The sequence below is a fragment of the Mya arenaria genome, chromosome 4 (genome assembly GCF_026914265.1).
Source record: "Mya arenaria isolate MELC-2E11 chromosome 4, ASM2691426v1".
In the NCBI taxonomy this organism is placed as follows: Eukaryota; Metazoa; Mollusca; class Bivalvia; order Myida; family Myidae; genus Mya; species Mya arenaria.
The window spans coordinates 53,383,063-53,406,815 of NC_069125.1; the positions used below are offsets into that span (position 1 = coordinate 53,383,063).

The window sequence follows — 23,753 nt, forward strand, 5'->3', positions numbered from 1 at the left end:
GGTTGTAGCATCATACACAAGTAAGACAATGTTTAGCCTATAAGACGATGGTACTGCCGAAACACGCATATTCCCATCAAACACGTTGCGTGAGGGTAATTCTGATAGGTTCGTGTAACAACGTCTAAAGCCTGACAATAACAAGAACATATTATATTTTCTCCGGAAGAGAAGGCAGCTATCCTTAAAATAAATTGTGAAAGATTGTGTAAATGTACTCATCTCCAAGCCAATGCTCAATAACATCCTCATTTAACAAATGGTATTTTTCTTCTTTTCGAAGGCACACTGAACAAATTTCCAATGTAGGTGGGGGGGGTCACAGAATTATCATATATCACGCCTCCGACATGAATGACGTAACGCCATTGGCCCAGGACTGGAGACGTGGCGACCTTGGGTCACTTATTTTATATCGTACCATAATGGCGTCTATTGTTCGATTCCGATGTAGACATTTAAATATGTTAACAGGTTATCGACGTGATATACGGGGCGCAGGAAACCATATTCGGGTTCGAGCATCTCTCTCATCCGTTATGGTATCCTTTGCCCTGTATATCCTATATCGGGTCACTTACTAGCCCCGTACCTTACAGTATGGGTCACAGAAACATCATGCGTTGGTCACAGAATCATCATATTGGGTGTCACAGAATCATCGTGTAGGGGGTCGCAGTCTTTTCATGTTTTGTGTCACGGAATCACCATGTAGGGTGTTCGGGAATACATGTGTAGGGGTCAAAGTATCATCATGTATTGGGTCACAAAATCAGCCTGTAGGGTGTCACAGAATCAACATGTTGGGTGTCACAGAATCATCGTGTAAGGGGTCACAGTCTTTTCATGTTTTGTGTCACGGAATCCTCATGTAGGGTGTCCATGAATACATGTGTAGGGGTCAAATTATCATCATGTATTGGGTCAAAAAATCATCCTGTAGGGTGTCACAGAATTATCATGTTGAGGGTCGCAGAATCATTATAAAGACGGTCACAGAATCATCATTTATTGGTCACAGAATCATATTGTACTGGGTCACAAAATCAATTTGTATTGGATGACAGAATCATCATGTATTGGGTCACAAAATCAAATTGTATTGGGTAACAGAATCATCATGTATTGGGTCACAAAATCAAATTGTATTGGGTAACAGAATCATCATGTATTGAGTCACAGAATCATCATGTATTGGGTCACAAAATCAAATTGTATTGTGTAACAGAATCCTCATGTATTGGGTAACAGAATCATCATGTATTGAATCACAAAATCATCATGTATTGAGTCACAGAATCATCATGTATTGGGTCACAGAATCATCATGTATTGGGTCACAGATTCATCATGTATTGGGTCACGGAATCATCATGTATTGGGTCACAGAATCATCATGTATGGGGTCACAGAATCATCATATATTGGATCACAGAATCATCATGTATTGAATCACAGAATCATCATGTATTGGGTCACAGAATCATCATGTATTGGGTCACAGAATCATCATGTATTAAGTCACAGAATCATCATGTATTGGGTCACAAAATCATATTGTATTGTGTAACAGAATCATCATGTATTGGGTTACAGAATCATCATGTATTGGGTACCAAAATCATCATGTATTGGGTCACAGAATCATCATGTATTGAGTCACAGAATCATCATGTATGGGGTCACAGAATCATCATGTATTGGGTCACAGAATCATCATGTATAGGGTCACAGATTCATCATGTATTGAGTCACAGAATCATCATGTCAGGGGTCACATAATCATCATATATTGGGTCAGAGAATCATCATGTATTGGGTCACAGAATCATCATGTATTGGGTCACAGAATCATCATGTAAGGGGTCACAGAATCCTCATGTATTGGGTCACAGAATCATCATGTATGGGGTCACAGAATCATCATGTATGGGGTCACAGAATCATCATTTTTGGATCACAGAATCATCATGTATTGAATCACAGAATCATCATGTATTGGGTCACAGAATCATCATGTATTGAGTCACAGAATCATCATGTATGGGGTCACAGAATCATCATGTATTGGGTCACAGAATCATCATGTATAGGGTCACAGATTCATCATGTATTGAGTCACAGAATCATCATGTCAGGGGTCACATAATCATCATATATTGGGTCAGAGAATCATCATGTATTGGGTCACAGAATCATCATGTATTGGGTCACAGAATCATCATGTACTGGGTCACAGAATCATCATGTATTGGGTCACAGAATCATCATGCATTGAGTCACAGAATCATACTGTAGGGTGTCACAGAATTATCATGCTGAGGGTCGCAGAATCATTATATAGACGGTCACAGAATCATCATTTATTGGTCACAGAATCATATTGTACTGGGTCACAAAATCAATTTGTATTGGATGACAGAATCATCATGTATTGGGTCACAAAATCAAATTGTATTGGGTAACAGAATCATCATGTATTGGGTCACAAAATCAAATTGTATTGGGTAACAGAATCATCATGTATTGAGTCACAGAATCATCATGTATTGGGTCACAAAATCAAATTGTATTGTGTAACAGAATCCTCATGTATTGGGTAACAGAATCATCATGTATTGGGTCACAGAATCATCATGTATTGGGTCACAGAATCATCATGTATTGGGTACCAAAATCATCATGTATTGGGTCACAGTATTATCATATATTGGATCACAGAATCCTCATGTATTGAATCACAGAATCATCATGTATTGGGTCACAGAATCATCATGTATTGGGTCACAGAATCATCATGTATTGAGTCACAGAATCATCATGTATTGGGTCACAAAATCATATTGTATTGTGTAACAGAATCATCATGTATTGGGTTACAGAATCATCATGTATTTGGTACCAAAATCATCATGTATTGGGTCACAGAATTATCATGTATTGAGTCACAGAATCATCATGTATTGGGTCACAGAATCATCATGTATTGGGTCACAGAATCATCATGTATAAGGTCACTGATTCATCATGTATTGAGTCACAGAATCATCATGTCAGGAGTCACAGAATCATCATGTATTGGGACAGAGAATCATCATGTATTGGGTCACAGAATCATCATGTATTGGGTCACAGAATCATCATGTACTGGGTCACAGAATCATCATGTATTGGGTCACAGAATCATCATGCATTGAGTCACAGAATCATCCTGTAGGGTGTCACAGAATTATCATGTTGAGGGTCGCAGAATCATTATATAGACGGTCACAGAATCATCATTTATTGGTCACAGAATCATATTGTACTGGGTCACAAAATCAATTTGTATTGGGTGACAAAATTAAATTGTATTGGGTCACAAAATCAAATTGTATTGGGTAACAGAATCATCATGTATTGGATCACAGAATCGTCATGTATTGGGTCACACAATCATCATGTATTGGGTCACAGAATCATCATGTATGGGGTCACAGAATCATCATGTATGGGGTCACAGAATCATCATGCATTGGATCACAGAATCGTCATGTATTGGGTCACACAATCATCATGTATTGGGTCACAGAATCATCATGTATGGGGTCACACAATCATCATGTATTGGATCACAGAATTATCATGTATTGGGTCACAGAATCATCTTGTACTGGGTCACAGAATCATCATGTATTGGGTCACAGAATCATCATGCATTGAGTCACAGAATCATCATGTGTTGGGTCACAGAATCATCATGTATTGGGTCACAGATTCATCATGTATTGGGTCACAGAATCATCATGTATTGGGTCACAGAATCATCATGCATTGGGTCACAGAATCATCATGTATTGGGTCACAGAATCATCATATCAGGGTTCACAGAATCATCATGTATGGGGTCACAGCATCATGTATTGGCTCACAGAATCATCATGTATGGGGTCACAGAATCTTCATATATTGGATCACAGAATCATCATGTATTGAATCACAGAATCATCATGTATTGGGTCACAGAATCATCATGTATTGGGTCACGGAATCATCATGTATTGAGTCACAGAATCATCATGTATTGGGTCACAAAATCATATTGTATTGTGTAACAGAATCATCATGTATTGGGTTACAGAATCATCATGTATTGGGTACCAAAATCATCATGTATTGGGTCACAGGATTATCATGTATTGAGTCACAGAATCATCATGTATTGGGTCACAAAATTAAATTGTATTGTGTAACAGAATCCTCATGTAGTGGGTAACAGAATCATCATGTATTCAATCAAAGAATCATCATGTATTGAGTCACAGAATCATCATGTATTGGGTCACAGAATCATCATGTATTGGGTCACAGAATCATCATGTATTGGGTCACAGAATCATCATGTATTGGGTCACAGAATCATCATGTATGGGGTCACAGAATCATCATGTATGGGGTCACAGAATCATCATATATTGGATCACAGAATCATCATGTATTGAATCACAGAATCATCATGTCAGGGGTCACAAAATCATCATGTATTGTGTCACAGAATCATCATGTATGGAGTCACAGAATCATCATGTATTGGGTCACAAAATCATATTGTATTGTGTAACAGAATCATCATGTATTGGGTTACAGAATCATCATGTATTGGGTACCCAAATCATCATGTATTGGGTCATAGAATTATCATGTATTGAGTCACAGAATCATCATCTATTGGGTCACAGAATCATCATGTTTTGGGTCACAGATTCATCATGTATAGGGTCACAGATTCATCATATATAGAGTCACAGAATCATCATGTATTGAGTCACAGAATCATCATGTATGGGGTCACAGAATCATCATGTATTGGGTCACAGAATCATCATGTATAGGGTCACAGATTCATCATGTATTGGGTCACAGAATCATCATGCATTGAGTCACAGAATCATCCTGTAGGGTGTCACAGAATTATCATGTTGAGGGTCACAGAATTATCATGTTGAGGGTCACAGAATCATTATATAGACGGTCACAGAATCATCATTTATTGGTCACAGAATCATATTGTACTGGGTCACAAAATCAATTTGTATTGGGTACCAAAATCATCATGTATTGGGTCACAAAATCAAATTGTATTGGGTAACAGAATCATCATGTATTGGGTCACAGAATCATCATGTATGGGGTCACAGAATCATCATGTATGGGGTCACAGAATTATCATGTATCGGGTCAAAGAATCATCATGTACTGGGTCACAGAATCATCATGTATTGGGTCACAGAATCATCATGCCTTGAGTCACTGAATCATCATGTATTGGGTCACAGAATCATCATGTATTGGGTCACAGATTCTTCATGTATTGGGTCACAGAATCATCATGTATTGGGTCACAGAATCATCATGTATTGGGTCACAGAATCATCATGTATTGAATCACAGAATCATCATGTATTGGGTCACAGAATCATCATGTATTGGGTCACGGAATCATCATGTATTGAGTCACAGAATCATCATGTATTGGGTCACAAAATCATATTGTATTGTGTAACAGAATCATCATGTATTGGGTTACAGAATCATCATGTATTGGGTACCAAAATCATCATGTATTGGGTCACAGGATTATCATGTATTGAGTCACAGAATCATCATGTATTGGGTCACAAAATTAAATTGTATTGTGTAACAGAATCCTCATGTAGTGGGTAACAGAATCATCATGTATTCAATCAAAGAATCATCATGTATTGAGTCACAGAATCATCATGTATTGGGTCACAGAATCATCATGTATTGGGTCACAGATTCATCATGTATTGGGTCACAGAATCATCATGTATTGGGTCACAGAATCATCATGTATGGGGTCACAGAATCATCATGTATGGGGTCACAGAATCATCATATATTGGATCACAGAATCATCATGTATTGAATCACAGAATCATCATGTCAGGGGTCACAAAATCATCATGTATTGTGTCACAGAATCATCATGTATGGAGTCACAGAATCATCATGTATTGGGTCACAAAATCATATTGTATTGTGTAACAGAATCATCATGTATTGGGTTACAGAATCATCATGTATTGGGTACCCAAATCATCATGTATTGGGTCATAGAATTATCATGTATTGAGTCACAGAATCATCATGTATTGGGTCACAGAATCATCATGTTTTGGGTCACAGATTCATCATGTATAGGGTCACAGATTCATCATATATAGAGTCACAGTATCATCATGTCAGGGGTCACAGAATCATCATGTATTGGGTCACAGAATCATCATGTATTGGGTCACAGAATCATCATGTATTGGGTCACAGAATCATCATGTATTGGGTCACAGAATCATCATGCATTGAGTCACAGAATCATCCTGTAGGGTGTCACAGAATTATCATGTTGAGGGTCACAGAATTATCATGTTGAGGGTCACAGAATCATTATATAGACGGTCACAGAATCATCGTTTATTGGTCACAGAATCATATTGTACTGGGTCACAAAATCAATTTGTATTGGGTACCAAAATCATCATGTATTGGGTCACAAAATCAAATTGTATTGGGTAACAGAATCATCATGTATTGGGTCACAGAATCATCATGTATGGGGTCACAGAATCATCATGTATGGGGTCACAGAATTATCATGTATCGGGTCAAAGAATCATCATGTACTGGGTCACAGAATCATCATGTATTGGGTCACAGAATCATCATGCCTTGAGTCACTGAATCATCATGTATTGGGTCACAGAATCATCATGTATTGGGTCACAGATTCTTCATGTATTGGGTCACAGAATCATCATGTATTGGGTCACAGAATCATCATGTATTGGGTCACAGAATCATCATGTATTGGGTCACAGAATCATCATGTCAGGGGTCACAGAATCATCATGTATGGGGTCACAGAATCATCATGTATGGGGTCACAGAATCATCATTTATTGGATCACAGAATCGTCATGTAAGGGGTCACAGAATCATCATGTATTGGGTCACAGAATCATCATGTATTGGGTCACAGAATCATCATGTATGGGGTCACAGAATCATCATGTATTGGATCACAGAATCATCATGGATGGGGTCACAGAATCATCATGTATTGGGTCACAGAATCATTATGTCAGGGGTCACAGAATCATCATGTATGGGTCACAGAATCATCATGTATTGGATCACAGAATCATCATGTATGGGGTCACAGAATTATCATGTATTGGGTCACAGAATCATCATGTATTGGGTCACAGAATCATCATGTATTGGGTCACAGAATCATCATGTATTGGGTCACAGAATCATCATGTATTGGGTCACAGAATCATCATGTCAGGGGTCACAGAATCCTCATGTATTGGGTCACAGAATCATCATGTATGGGGTCACAGAATCATCATGTATGGGGTCACAGAATCATCATTTTTGGATCACAGAATCATCATGTATTGAAATACAGAATCATCATGTATTGGGTCACAGAATCATCATGTATTGGGTCACAGAATCATCATGTATGGAGTCACAGAATCATCATGTATTGGGTCACAAAATCATATTGTATTGTGTAACAGATCATCATGTATTTGGTTACAGAATCATCATGTATTGGGTACCAAAATCATCATGTATTGGGTCACAGAATTATCATGTATTGAGTCACAGAATCATCATGTATTGGGTCAAAGAATCATCATGTATTGGGTCACAGAATCATCATGTATAGGGTCACAGATTCATCATGTATTGAGTCACAGAATCATCATGTATTGGGTCACAGAATCATCATGTATTGGGTCAGAGAATCATCATGTATTGGGTCACAGAATCATCATGTATTGGGGCACAGAATCATCATGTACTGGGTCACAGAATCATCATGTATTGGGTCACAGAATCATCATGCATTGAGTCACAGAATCATCATGTATTGGGTCACAGAATCATCATGTATTGGGTCACAGATTCTTCATGTATTGGGTCACAGAATCATCATGTATTGGGTCACAGAATCATCATGTATTGGGTCACAGAATCATCATGTCAGGGGTCACAGAATCATCATGTATTGGGTCACAGAATCATCATGTATGGGGTCACAGAATCATCATGTATGGGGTCACAGAATCATCATTTATTGGATCACAGAATCATCATGTAAGGGGTCACAGAATCATCATGTATTGGGTCACAGAATCATCATGTATTGGGTCACAGAATCATCATGTATGGGGTCACAGAATCATCATTTATTGGATCACAGAATCATCATGTATGGAGTCACAGAATCATCATGTATTGGGTCACAGAATCATCATGTATTGGGTCACAGATTCATCATGTATGTGGTCACAGAATCATCATGTATTGGGTCACAGAATCATCATGTCAGGGGTCACAGAATCATCATGTATGGGGTCACAGAATCATCATGTATGGGGTCACAGAATCATCATGTATGGGTCACAGAATCATCATTTATTGGATCACAGAATCATCATGTATGGGGTCACATAATCATCATGTATTGGGTCACAGAATCATCATGTATGGGGTCACAGAATCATCATGTATGGGGTCACAGAATCATCATATACTGGATCACAGAATAATCATGTATTGAATCACAGAATCATCATGTATTGGGTCACAGAATTATCATGTATTGGGTCACAGAATCATCATTTATTGAGTCACAGAATCATCATGTATTGGGTCACAAAATCATATTGTATTGTGTAACAGAATCATCATGTATTGGGTTACAGAATCATCATGTATTGGGTACCAAAATCATCATGTATTGGGTCACAGAATTATCATGTATTGAGTCACAGAATCATCATGTATTGGGTCACAAAATCAAATTGTATTGTGTAACAGAATCCTCATGTATTGGGTAACAGAATCATCATGTATTGAATCACAGAATCATCATGTATTGACTCACAGAATCCTCATGTATTGGGACACAGAATCATCATGTATTGGGTCACAAAATCAAATTGTATTGTGTAACAGAATCATCATGTATTGGGTAACAGAATCATCATAAATTGGGCCACAGTATGATATTGTATTGGGGCACAGAATCATCATGTATACGGTCACAGAATGGGTGTCTTATAATCGTCATGTAGGGTATCGCAAGATCGTCATGTAGGGTGTAGCAGAATCATCATGTATGTGGTCACAGAATCATCACGTATTGGGTCACAGAATCATCATGTCAGGGGTCACAGAATCATCATGTATGGGGTCACAGAATCATCATGTATGGGGTCACAGAATCATCATGTATGGGTCACAGAATCATCATTTATTGGATCACAGAATCATCATGTATGGGGTCACATAATCATCATGTATTGGGTCACAGAATCATCATGTATGGGGTCACAGAATCATCATGTATGGGGTCACAGAATCATCATATACTGGATCACAGAATAATCATGTATTGAATCACAGAATCATCATGTATTGGGTCACAGAATTATCATGTATTGGGTCACAGAATCATCATTTATTGAGTCACAGAATCATCATGTATTGGGTCACAAAATCATATTGTATTGGGTCACAGAATCATCATGTATTGGGTTACAGAATCATCATGTATTGGGTACCAAAATCATCATGTATTGGGTCACAGAATTATCATGTATTGAGTCACAGAATCATCATGTATTGGGTCACAAAATCAAATTGTATTGTGTAACAGAATCCTCATGTATTGGGTAACAGAATCATCATGTATTGAATCACAGAATCATCATGTATTGACTCACAGAATCCTCATGTATTGGGACACAGAATCATCATGTATTGGGTCACAAAATCAAATTGTATTGTGTAACAGAATCATCATGTATTGGGTAACAGAATCATCATAAATTGGGCCACAGTATGATATTGTATTGGGGCACAGAATCATCATGTATAGGGTCACAGAATGGGTGTCTTATAATCGTCATGTAGGGTATCGCAAGATCGTCATGTAGGGTGTAGCAGAATCATCATGTATGTGGTCACAGAATCATCACGTATTGGGTCACAGAATCATCATGTCAGGGGTCACAGAATCATCATGTATGGGGTCACAGAATCATCATGTATGGGGTCACAGAATCATCATGTATGGGTCACAGAATCATCATTTATTGGATCACAGAATCATCATGTATGGGGTCACAGAATCATCATGTATTGGGTCACAGAATCATCATGTATGGGGTCACAGAATCATCATGTATGGGGTCACAGAATCATCATATATTGGATCACAGAATCATCATGTATTGAATCACAGAATCATCATGTATTGGGTCACAGAATCATCATGTATTGGGTCACAGAATCATCATTTATTGAGTCACAGAATCATCATGTATTGGGTCACAAAATCATATTGTATTGTGTAACAGAATCATCATGTATTGGGTTACAGAATCATCATGTATTGGGTACCAAAATCATCATGTATTGGGTCACAGAATTATCATGTATTGAGTCACAGAATCATCATGTATTGGGTCACAAAATCAAATTGTATTGTGTAACAGAATCCTCATGTATTGGGTAACAGAATCATCATGTATTGAATCACAGAATCATCATGTATTGGGTCACAGAATCATCATGTATTGGGTCACAAAATCAAATTGTATTGTGTAACAGAATCATCATGTATTGGGTAACAGAATCATCATAAATTGGGCCACAGTATGATATTGTATTGGGGCACAGAATCATCATGTATAGGGTCACAGAATGGGTGTCTTATAATCGTCATGTAGGGTATCGCAAGATCGTCATGTAGGGTGTAGCAGAATCATCATGTATTTGGCCACAGAAAAATAATGTAGCAAGTCACAGAATCATTATAAAGGAGGTCACAGACTCATCATGAAAGTGGTGAAATACTCATCATGTACAAATCACAGGAGTAACATGTATTTGGTCACAGAACAAGCAAGTGTTTATTCATATATTCATCATCACATATCATCGGTGATAGTGCCAAACCACGCATATTTCAATCAAACATGTTGGGGATAATTCTGACAAGTTCTTCATTGTAATAACTACGAAAGCCAACTTTAACAACAAAATATGATATTTCCCTCCGGGAAAGACGTCAACTATCTTTTTTATGAATTATAAAAGATTGTTCGAAATATTTTATCTCTATCTGGCGGTCGATTACTTTCTCGTTCATCATATGGTAGTTTTTATCCCATTTATGTTATTTTATTTGTGGTTGTATCAAACAAACAAACTTAAAGGAACATTGTTATATTGCACGATGTGAAGTCATAAAATCGTCACAAGCCAACATCGTGTTAAAGTTGATAAATATGCTGTATTGACTATCACTCTGGTCTAGCTATCTACCTAAGCTAGCTTACAAATGCTAGATACACCTGTCGCTTACCAAGAACGATGCAGAAGTAGAGAAGGTCCGGTTTTACCATGCCAGAATTACCTTCATTGTTCATGTCCACTTTATGCATTTTTATTGTTTTTATCCAAACTTAATAACTTACTATTTCTCATAATGTTTTCAGACGCTGGTGGCGGAGATCTTGGTACTTGCTAAGACCCTTGGATACGTTGAGAAGATCGAGGACGAGCTAGAAAGGGAACTACAACGAGACTTCAGTGACCCGCCTCATGAAATAATCAAACGGTGTGGATGTACTGCACATGATCGTTGCTTTTAACATTGCTTATGTCTTTGAAATCATTGATAGTTTATGAGCTTTATATCTATAAACAAAAGGTACGACATTGTGTTTTAAGGCACACAGCAGTATCTAGGAGCTTGTTTAAAGTCACAAACATTAACTGGGAGCTAGGTTAAAAGCACACAACATTAACACTAAGCTTGTTTAAAGGCTCTCAACATTAACTGTGGGCTTGTTTAAAGCCAAAGAAATATTAACACTAAACTCTCAACATATCATTAACTAGGAGCTTGTTTAAAGACAAAGATTATTCATTGGGTGCTTGTTTAAAGGCTATCAGCATTAACTAGGAGCTTGTTTAAAGACAAAGATTATTCATTGGGTGCTTGTTTAAAGGCTATCAGCATTAACTAGGAGCTTGTTTAAAGCCACAAAACATTAACACTAAACTCTCAACATTAATTAAGAGCTTATTCAACGTCATACAACATTAAATAGGAACCTGTGTAAAATCACATATCATTAATTGGGTGCTTGTTTAAAGGCTCTCAACATTAACTAGGAACTTGTTTAAAAAAGCGAAACATCCTCTCGAGTAGATATATCTCAACTATACCGAACCGTACTCTTAATTTCAATACTGATCTATTACCTTACCATTGTGTAATGCCTGGATCATTCTAACAGAGATAAGACTGTTCTTTGTCCTACTGCAACAAATCATGTACGTATTCCAACTATTCATAATGAATTGCTTCGTAGCTAATTTCAATTAATTATCTGGGAGAAAAACATCGAACATTATGAAACAACAAACGATATCAAACTCTTGATAGTAACGAGGTTGGCCATGTACATTTGTATACGATTTGAGTCAAATTGATTTTTAAATTTTTGTTTTTTCTAAAAAAATATAATACATAATTTACATAATTAATAAACAATTAATTTAATAAAAACTCAATATATGGTTAAATATGTATACATTTTCAACTTCGTCTATTTTTTTCATTTAGTAAATTGTTTAAGCTTGAACCATTATTTTCTTATAAATGCTTTAGTTATCTGTTCTCTTTTTTTTGGAAGGAGAATTCTCAAGACGCTTGCTAATTTCGTAATATTTCTAACACAAGTCGTTAATATACTCATGATAAGTTCATGCATCGCCACCTTTATCATCTTTATCATACCTCTGGGTTTTGGAATATTTGATATTGTGCGGCTATCATTAAACAATATCCTAGAAAGATTTTCCCTGCCTGTCCTGTCCCTGTGTTTTCTATTATATAATAAATATATATATACTACTATATATTCTAAATATATATATACTACTATATATTCTAATCGTACATATGCATTTGCTGAAATAAAAATTACTGGGAAATGAGGGATGGATGCGATGGTTTGAAAATGACATCAGGCGATGGTGTATTTCCATTTGTTATGCTACCTTACACAATTAAAATAACGCTGGCTGTCATTCAGATTTTCAATTCACCAATTCATTCCGTTAGTAAGTTATATTATATGACTGTATAATTAAATGGATAACTTTGACCTTCTCTGACAAACCAAACTCTGACAGACAACCTTCAGGTGACAAGGCAGAGCGAATATCCCATTGGCGTCATGTTAATTATACTGTATGCATCAATCCGTCTTTGTCCCGGTATATCTAAGTTTATTTAGCTGATTAAGAGGGTGTGCGTAGGTTTTTTCTTCGCTAATTATTCAAGTAAGTTATCATCCATCCATCATCGTTACATGAATATCGAGTGTGAGCAAAATCAATTTTTATGACAAACAAGACGAAGTGACGTGAAATGGAGTTCCGTCAGTTTTGCTCTGAGCCTCACAATGATAACGTTTATACGACAAATTTAGTATTCGCCTATTCTTTTGTTAATAACTTTCATCCCATAAGAATTCTTAAAACTTTATCAAAAAAACTAACAAAATATTCCAGCTCTCTTGCAATTCTTCTTTCAATCATTGCAAAATGCAGCAAAATCCTTACATCTTGAATTTGATGAAATATTTACCTTTTGCATTTTGTTGTTATGAAGACGCCAGCAGCCTATAGAGATAGCCCTAAGGTGAGGTATTCCTATTACGGTTTCTGAGCGTTTAGTGCAAATGTGATTGAAAGTTGTTTTCCGTATTGATCACCGGGTCTTCATCGATCAAAAACAGTCAACATTTGATTTAATAGAATCCGTCGTTCTGTAATCGTTGAAAATGATTCAGCCACATTGTTTATCATCTTTGCATCAGCATTTTTTCTATCTTCTGTGGTGCACATTATCAGAGCTGCCTAGGGATAATTATCTGTAAATGTTTGCGGTATCTTAGGGAGTTCTGATCTATGCTCTTAGGTTTAATTAAATGAAATGATCATACCAGACCCATTATTTTCTTACTGAATTTCAATTACATTCCCAGTTATTGCAATTCTATCATCACCTAGATTACAGGTTGCAGTGTGCCTGAGATCTCAGTTACGATTCGACAAAACTACTGTTTCTTGTCATGTTTTTTTTTTCATTAATTTACAATATATGTACGACTTAGAATGTAAATTAAATTAAAAAGCAGACTAAGATAAGGGGCGCATACCCCCTCTGAAATATTCAGAGCAGGTCCGTTTTGTCGCATTAGTTATTAGATATACACATAGAACACATCGGCATGCACTACTTAAAGCATAAGTTGACACATTCATGTTCGGAAAAGCTCGCCGGAACTCTCAACATCACGATATACGTAAACTTATATATGTCCGGTTTTGGCAGTGTTCCAATTTACGTGTGCTAATGTCCATCGCTGTGTTAATATAGGTATGAGGATCGTGTGGGCAGTTCATCAGGTTAGTGTCGTATACAACGCAGGATAGACGAGTAATTCCTAGAAACTTAACAACCTTAGAAACTACAATTGATATTATCATGCGAATTCAGCAAGTTTCCACTCCTTTCATATCTAACCTCGGCTGTTGAAGAAGGTTCCCAAATGAGTAAGACATACATAGATGACACATGGAATTAATTAAATCTGTGCCGTATCTTATTTATGTTATATGCAAATATGACGATATAATTCCTATAAAATAACCGCCTGATGTCTGCTGAAGATGGGATGGGCTGCTATCCATCTTTTGCAAACCCAAGGGAAGCTGGTCGTTTCCTAAAGCTTATAAATACGTATAGGTTGTTAATGGAAATTGTTATTTGTGATTATGTAAATGGACAATATCAATAAAGAGGTGTGCTCATTTGTAGAAAGGCGGCAGGATAATATCCAAGATGCCAGATTGATTTACGAAGTATCCAGTCGGCCATGGCCAATGTGGATAAAAATATACAATTTAGTGCTTTTAGATGATTCAACGTATGTTCATTACAACATTAACTTACAAAATGCCAATGTATTGAACAAGCGTAGACAGCTTGATCAACAAAGTTCTTAAAGCTGAACACTCGCTTATGTAACAATCATCCTCAATATACATTTCTCTCATACGTGTATGCAACTCAAGAAATGGTCAAGTAATATAAGTTAGTACCTTAATTTACGAAAAAATGGTGCATGGACGAAAACGAATAGTGACATTATACTCTTAAACTATCGAGTGCATTGTTAACATACATATTACATTTTCTTAACAAATCATCGTTATCAGATGCAAAAATTTGAATATTTTTTTTGAAAATTTGGTCAATGTCTATACAAATGGGGTATATATTATCATCTTATATAAAAAAAGACTACATTCTAGAACAATTTTATATCAGTATTCTAATACATTACACATGTAGAATTTCCTAATCAAAAAGTATAGGAATGAACTTCGCTCATCTCCTACTTTCAATTCTTAATTTATGTGCAGTTACTCGTAACCTCGATAAACTTTATCTAAAACTTTTAATAGTGCATGATTTAAAATAGTTAAAGGTCTAAAACATGAGATATTGTTATAAAACGATGCTCTGCTCGAGTATTTTAGTTCAAGTTTTGAGTAAAATTATCATTTTGTCTCTGCTCAACAACAACAAGAAAAAATATCATTTTCTCGAGTTGGAAGAGCAGTATATCATAAAACCTTAGTGAAATGAACACAACGTCATACCGAACATCCCATTTTTGTAAAAGGTTCCAAATCATTCAACTAACTTTTCTAACTAAACTTCTGATCACATGAACGTAATAACTTCATCCAACTTTTGACATTATTGTGGTATCTAATTGCCTGAATGTTGATACTTTTCAGCTTGCAATTAATACCAACATACTTCTTTTAACACACAACAATTATTTGCATGTGTACTCACTCAATGGTTTTTGCATTTCAAGAAACACAATGCTTCACTACTATAATAAAAAATGGCAAAATAAGCTTATCAAACAAATCTGAGTTCTGTCTAACCGTAAACTTGTATCAATACTTGTTTATCTTAAAATTGCCTGTAAAGCTAACAATACAATTGAATTTAGGGCATCTGGATGTGTTGAATCAGTAATATTCTTGTGAATTCTTTGTACACTTCTATTAATTTTATTTGGCATATGAGTTGACTAGTACTCTTAAATAATAATTGTGCGTCATCATTTGTTGTGGAAATCGTTCATATGTTTTACGGCTGTCGTATAACAAATGTTAAAATGTAAGAGGAATGACCATATAAAAAGTGAATTTTTTTTTTTACAAAAAGCCCATTTTCTAAACAAGCAAAGTAAATATGGCAGTGCATATTATGACATTAGTCAGATTTAAGGTTTAAAAAATCAAGGATGGTTAATTGGCGCATCTCGTTTGTCCCGCGGAACTGTTGAATCATAATATCAATACGTATCAGAGTCTTGGACCATTATGGTAGGGGTTTATTCATATGTTTATTACCCATTAACATTTCTCTCAATTAAAATTTTATTATTAACTTTTCACAATTATATATGCTCAAATGATTGTTTTAAAAAATATCGGTCCCCTGACGATGAAACATGCTTTCAGGGAGAAATGTGTGAAATTATGATATTGAAGTATCCATTAATTTGTGTAGTTTAGTGCGTCAATGGTGATCGAATCCTCGACTTATTCAGATTTCGATTCATACTCAGTATATATTATATTAAATAGAACGAATAATTGTCGGGAATAAGCCTCGACGTGAAGCAAGTTATCGAACGACCTCCTGTGCAAACGCCGCAGTTTTACAATACATGCATAAGGCTCTTAGCCATATTTGAGTATGTTTTATATCTTGTTAGATGGCGCCGCAAGTGGGACATGGTCTTCAAGAGCAAACACATGTTGTTGACTGTGGTCTTGCTGTGTATAGTGGACTGCGCCCTAGTGCTCGAAGAACTTGCTCTTGACCTGTATAAGGTTAAAGGTACAAAGACGTTCGTTTATCAAAAAAAAACCATGTGAACAAGGATTTAGTCCATTCTTAAAAGCTATTCTGCAGCTTTTTAACTTTTGCAATGCATTTTTCATCAGAAAACAACAACAACAAATTTAAGATTTAAATGCGATATGTACGTTTTCCAGAACATTTAACACGATGTTTAAGGCGTAATATGTTAAAGGGTTAATACAAGATGAGATTGTATATTATAAATAATAGATTCAAGATAAATTATACTGCATGTGTAGATCTTTTTACGTTTATTATTTTTACAGCTTCTCTGGAAGTTTCTGACAAACTGACGACGGTGACTGAGCGATTTTTATACGACATAGTAGTCTATTATCCAATTCTCACCAACAGAAAACCACAGGACATTTAAACCATGCTCATGGACTCCCGCATCTCCTGGCCCATTCTCACGGAAAACAGTAGCGGTCTCAATCAAAGCTACACACACATAGCTCTCTGCAAGGATGTGAATTCTTCATTCGCTATGTCTGCTACTTGGGTTCAAGACGCGACACTTCAGGAAAATGACTCTTCTCTTGTTCCGGAGACCGGAGATTCCTTTGCTCACATAAAGTCAAATGTAGAAATTATTGGAAAAATTGCTCACATATTTCATTACTGCAGTATCGCAATCCTGTCGCTGATTATGATAGAGGTGCGTAATATCGGTGTCTAATGTTCATCCTAATTGGTTACAAAGAACATGACAATAATTCATCTGTAGAGCTATTATGTCGTGTACGAATTTATCAAATAGCCAAATAACTTGGCTATTTTATTAAATTATTCATTTGGATGAAAAATTATATTATATTCGTGTTAAATGACTTTACTTTAATCGAATATTTGATTAGGATATGGTGATGCTAGATGAAATTCAACATTCGATTTAAACCATGAAAAGCTGTAATGTTCCCTTAATCAGCTAATTTTACTCCATAATGGGCGCGAAAAGTTCCTATGTTAAAGAAATCGGATACTGCATCAATCGAGCAAACGTTAAACCCAAAGTAAAAAGGTAATAAACGTCATGTCGAGACCCTAATTGAACTTTTCTTTACACTTCCAGACTATTCTGAAGGCAATTTGTGCGGGCAGATTGTTTTTTCACAGGAAGATCGAGGTGAGTATAAACACTTAAAGACGCATTTGCCATTACATTCTGGCACTTTAATTAGTGAGATAAAGCAGTTGAAACAACAGGGGCAAACCCAGTAACAAAACAAACAGCTATAAACTTGTTTAATAACTCGCTGCTCTCACTGACCAACATCAAACACTCATGAACAACACAAATACATTTAATTCAATTCACTTATACCAGTGATCAAATAGTGCTCAATACATATATATTATTATTATTTAGAGCACTGTGAACATTACAACTTGTTTCACTTTCAATATATGAAGGTGTTCGACCCATTTGTGGTTGTGATGTCGTTGATGATGGACTTTTCTTTCCTGGTGTTCCTGTCTGACATTGACACCAAGTACTTCGTCTTCATCCTCGCTATTCTTCTACCCTGGAGAGTTATCAGGGTTGTCAACAGTACGTATATACGATTGGCTCTTTTATTGTATGTTTTATTCCTTGGTATATTTCTGACATACAATAACGTTGAAATGCAAATATTACTTTGATGTCCTTCGAAATTTTAATCTAAGAATAACATAAACATATCAATTTCTGTTAACAAGTCTAAAATTATGGATCCGTGGTTTGAATTCGAATCCATTCATTTTCAAATGCTTTTACCAGCCTTACAAACAATGCAATTTCGATCAATATTCTAGGATTTTCAAACTTAACAATTACAACCATAATACATTTAAATCTGGTCCTTTAAAGGGGAACACTATAGGTTGGGTTGATACATATTTAATGCATTATGATGTATAAAACACAATTTCGTCAACCTAAAGTGTGCCTTTTTAACAAAACTCAACATCTCTGGTCAAGTCATACGGCATTTCATGATTTATGAAATAAGGTATCGTAAAGTTTACATTTAGAAATGTGTCATTTGAATAAGATACAGTACGGACAGGGAAGCAGGATCATCAAATAGAAAATGTCCCGTGGGATCATAAAATTATGATGGTATTAGTTTTTCCATTACCAGCTGTCTGTCTCCTTTGCTAAATATTTCTAAATAACATTCGGTCAGCCATAAAATTGATAAAGAGTCCGTCTCAGCCATTTAAGCCATCAATTTGTTGTTTATGACGCGAAGTACTATATTTGGCCTAGATTTTCGTTCGTGGATATTTTCCCTAAAATATCTGTTTTTGTTAAAATACTAGTTTAGTGAACAGTAGCTGCGTTTGCAGAATTGTATCGATAAGACATGGATGTCCGCCATATCCTGCATTTGTCATATGAATGTTGTATCTTAAAATCATTCCAATCATTGTCAGTAAAGTGGAAATTGTGTATGAGCATTCAATACACAAATTCAATAAACTTAATATTTTGCACGTATTGTTTCTTGGGAAAACAGTTAACCCACCAAGAGCTGTATAAGGAGCTCGACGCAAGAGATTTATTCAGTAAACCCTATATAGAGAAAAATGGCTATACTTATATTGGATAGTCGTTAAAATGGATAGAACACAAACATATTTCTTTATAAAAATTTACACATAAAACCTGATCATCTGTGGAAGTATGAAGCCAATTGGTGTTTTAGAAGTTAGGTACAATATTGTTCCACTTCAATCTGTATAGAGAATCAATAAATAGCAAGAACCATAATTCCGGTAGGAATAGACGCAGCAACGGCAATTCTTTACGATTGCCTAAATGATACCTTGTCGTTTGTGAAGGTTTGAACCAAATACTCCAAATGGCGTAAGAAGAGTTTGACATACAATGTATTCCTTAATACTCTGTTTAGATAAAATAAGAAAGGGTTATAACTCTGGTCGAAATGGACGGTCATCTATACACCATTCCTGATGATCTGTTAAAGTGTCAAGCAAATCCTACAAATGGTAAAAGAGACGTTCGGATAAGAGCACGTACATATTTACAACTACAGAAATGGTTGCAAAAGAGTTTTTATTGTTGAAGGAAGTTTTATCAGCAAATAAAATGTGATCATACTTGGAATTCCAGGAGCGTATACGACCACACAAGCAATCGAAGTGTTGCATAATCTTAAACTATTTGCATGGGAATTTATAGCGAATACGAAAGAAGAATCTCTTGCAGCCCTTAAAGTATATTGTTTGCATGTATTTGCTAAAGAATAACGAAACAGCAGTCCTAGCATTCAGAACATGCAACTTACGATCGGATCTTGTTAAGTGGCACATTGGCACATGCATATTACAAATGAACAAGCACAAGTAACACATAAAACAACACAACTAGAATTATTTTCATCGGATTTGACTTAATTGCCATTACACTGTCTAATGCTATTGGCAATCGCGTTGGTATCGTCTTTGATTACAAAATTTGCAAGTTCTCTCACGGGGGTAACAAATTCCATCCTAAATGTCAAAAGTAAAGCATGGTTCTATTTTCAGGCCTCATAGTATCTGTAAAAGACCACGAACACTTTCGACTGAAGCTTGTATATAAACGGAAGAAGAAGATACAAGGAAATCTCAGGGATACAGAATCATTGCTCCAAAAATACATGGTGAGGAAACATACACTTCTTGGTCATGTTTCATAATTACATGTATATGTGATTAGAGTTAGATTATTCTTATCTATGTGTATATGATTGTAAGCGAGAATAATGCATATGCTTTATTGAAAGATATTTAGTAAAAAAAACACACTTATTCATTCTTTCATACTGTTTTTCTTGACATACAATTTTGAGGTAAAATGGTCATGTCTGGTACCGTTGGTTACTATTTCGTCAAAAGTTCTGGGATAAATAAGGATCCATAAATCTTAGCGACTGATGCACATACTAAAAATTAATTTTCAGTCTGAATGACGAGCATTTACATAATAATGTAATTTTCTTTCAGACGCAAGTCACCGCTTTGCAACGATTGTGTATAATTGAAGGAATAGAGGAATGGAAAATTGACAAGTATTTGAAAAATGAGGAGCTTTCCAAACCACGTAAGCCTAGATAATTTAGTTATCTTAGTAATGAATTCATTTTCTTACATTGCAACTAACAAAGGATGAAAAACGTTTTGATTTGCATGATATCATGAACTCGTGTTTCTGCCCTTGGTATCGCTGGTTTATTTATAATTATGCAATAATTTAGTAAAAATAAAAGAAACTGAAATCAAATAAGGACATAGTCAGATAGAGATATCAATTTGAAATAATACCTGTTAATTTTTTTTCTAATTTATTGCCTTATTTCAACAGCAAATTTTGAAACCGTAAAGAAATGTCACACTGGTTTTTGATTCCTAATCACACAGTAGCCAAGTGCTAATGTACAAATATATTACCGCATTTCTACCCGAAAGCCGCACTACTATCCGAAAGAAATATGTCGTTTGTCGTCGAATTTAAATGGTTTTGTAAAGAAAATTATAATCAATTTCATTTTTTTAAATACCTTTTAGGTATGAAAATGAAATATATACTATGGAAGTCGGCCTAACTGTGAGATTGCATCACTTATCATTGCTTGCGTAGTGATACAGCCTCAAACATCAATCGACTACCAAATATTTCATATATGAGAAAATCAGCTAGGAATTATATTAACTTGATGACACAATATACCATTGTAAACGTCATTTCTATTGACTTCCTATCCATTTAAAGTTGTTGTTTTTTTTTATATTGTGAAAAGCATCGCCGGTTCATTAATGTTGCCAGTATGTCGTCATGTTCCGGAAAGAAATTAGAAGTAAACTATTTTATACTTATCTATTTTTATAACTATTTTTTCAGCTACACCGAGCAAAAGAAAATTCAAGTTCAAATTTGAAGACTCAATCTTTCATATCCAAGGTTTCAACAGAGCCCCGCGATGTTCATTACCTGCTCTGGACTTTCACGGAATAAAACTTCCCTCCAAGTCAGGAATTTCGCTTCCATCTGTTGCTAATTCTATCAAACACCACATATCAAAGAACCTTCCGAGCCGGCGAGCGTCTCTTGCTGCAATAGAACTTCATGCTTTATCTAAAAACGCAAATGGTGACGTCAGACGCCGGAAACTGAAATCGGAAGACCTTGGAACTATGCATGAAGAAGAGTCTAAATATGATGAATCACCGAGTTTGTCACGGGCAACGTCGACTTCCGGTGAAGTGTTTGGTCGCGTTTCTGTTTCTAGCTCTGTGGACAGTGATCGGACGTTGGCAGAGGGCAGTAGACATAACTCAATAAATGCTGATGGCGAACGGGCTAATATTGCAAAAATACAAGCGGATGCAAAACGGAGACACTCTGAATCGAATTTGGATAAAAATAAAGTTTCGATTAATTATAAAGATTTGAGAAATATATTTGGTTTTAAAACTCCATGTGGTAAAACATTAACTTAACCTAAGATGCCTTAATCTTCAAAACTTCCAGATGAAAAAACATTGACACTGACCAAATATCTATGGATGATACTTCGATATCATTCATTGACGAAGAAACCAACTCTTCTGGCAAGCGAAAACTAAGTATTCGGCATTCGAAATCGAGTGATGCCGTTCTTGATATAAATAAACAGATCAAACGGGTTGGCATAAAACGCCATGAAAGTGACGGGGTGATTTCCAGTGTAATGGTAGCGCTGAAGTGTATAACGGTGACGATGGTGATGTTGATGATGATGATGAAGATGATGATGATGATGATGGCGATGGTGTAATAAAGTGTGATAGTGTTGATGACTGTGATCAAACACAATAAATGTACGAGTAGTATTTCCTTATAAATATGCAGCATAATGTATTGTTTATATGACAGATTTGTTGTGTTTATGAGTGTTGTAAGTTTGTTGTTGTTCATTGTTTTGTCAATTTTACTTTCCAGCTAATATGTCTTTGTTCGTTTAAATAACGTTTATGAAACAGACTTTGGAAACTAAACATATTACAAAGCGTAAAAGTAATTTAAATTCTATAATCAACAGATAATATTACATTGCTTTGCAATAGCATACACAACTAAAGTTGATGATTAAAAAGGGGTTAAACACATCGTATATTACATATCACCGACATTTTAAGAAAAGAATCATGAGCAGAATAACAACCTCGTGTAAAATTTATAGTCATAAAATTTATCCAGGAAAATATATCGTAAAATTAAGTACTGGCATGTATTTGTGCCAAGTCATTTTCGTCATTCTATTTCTTTGATGTCAATTTAAAGTAGCTTTTCATGTTTTAATGAGGCTCATTAACTTTCATGACAATTTATAGTAGCTTCCTTTTTTAAAATAAAGTTATGATTTAAAATGTGCAATGATAAAAAGCGAAAAGCAACAATTTTCGAAATTTTCGACATATTATTTCGTCCAATGAGGCTGCATTTTTTCATCAATTCCATTCATTTTTTCATTTAAATAAAAACTATTTCAACCATATCTGGTGATTCCTGGCGGCATTGCTTTGTTTGATGGACAGCTCTTTTCCTAAAATCCTCGTCACTTCGCAGAAACAAAGCGATGTTTATAGGTTACACACCACC

General features: G+C 35.6%; 1 pseudogene; it reads left to right on the plus strand.

The window, feature by feature from the left end:
* The first annotated feature begins 10,702 nt into the window (after nt 1-10,702).
* On the plus strand, nt 10,703-22,627 carry LOC128230912 (uncharacterized; annotated as a pseudogene).
* Nucleotides 22,628-23,753: the final 1,126 nt, after the last annotated feature.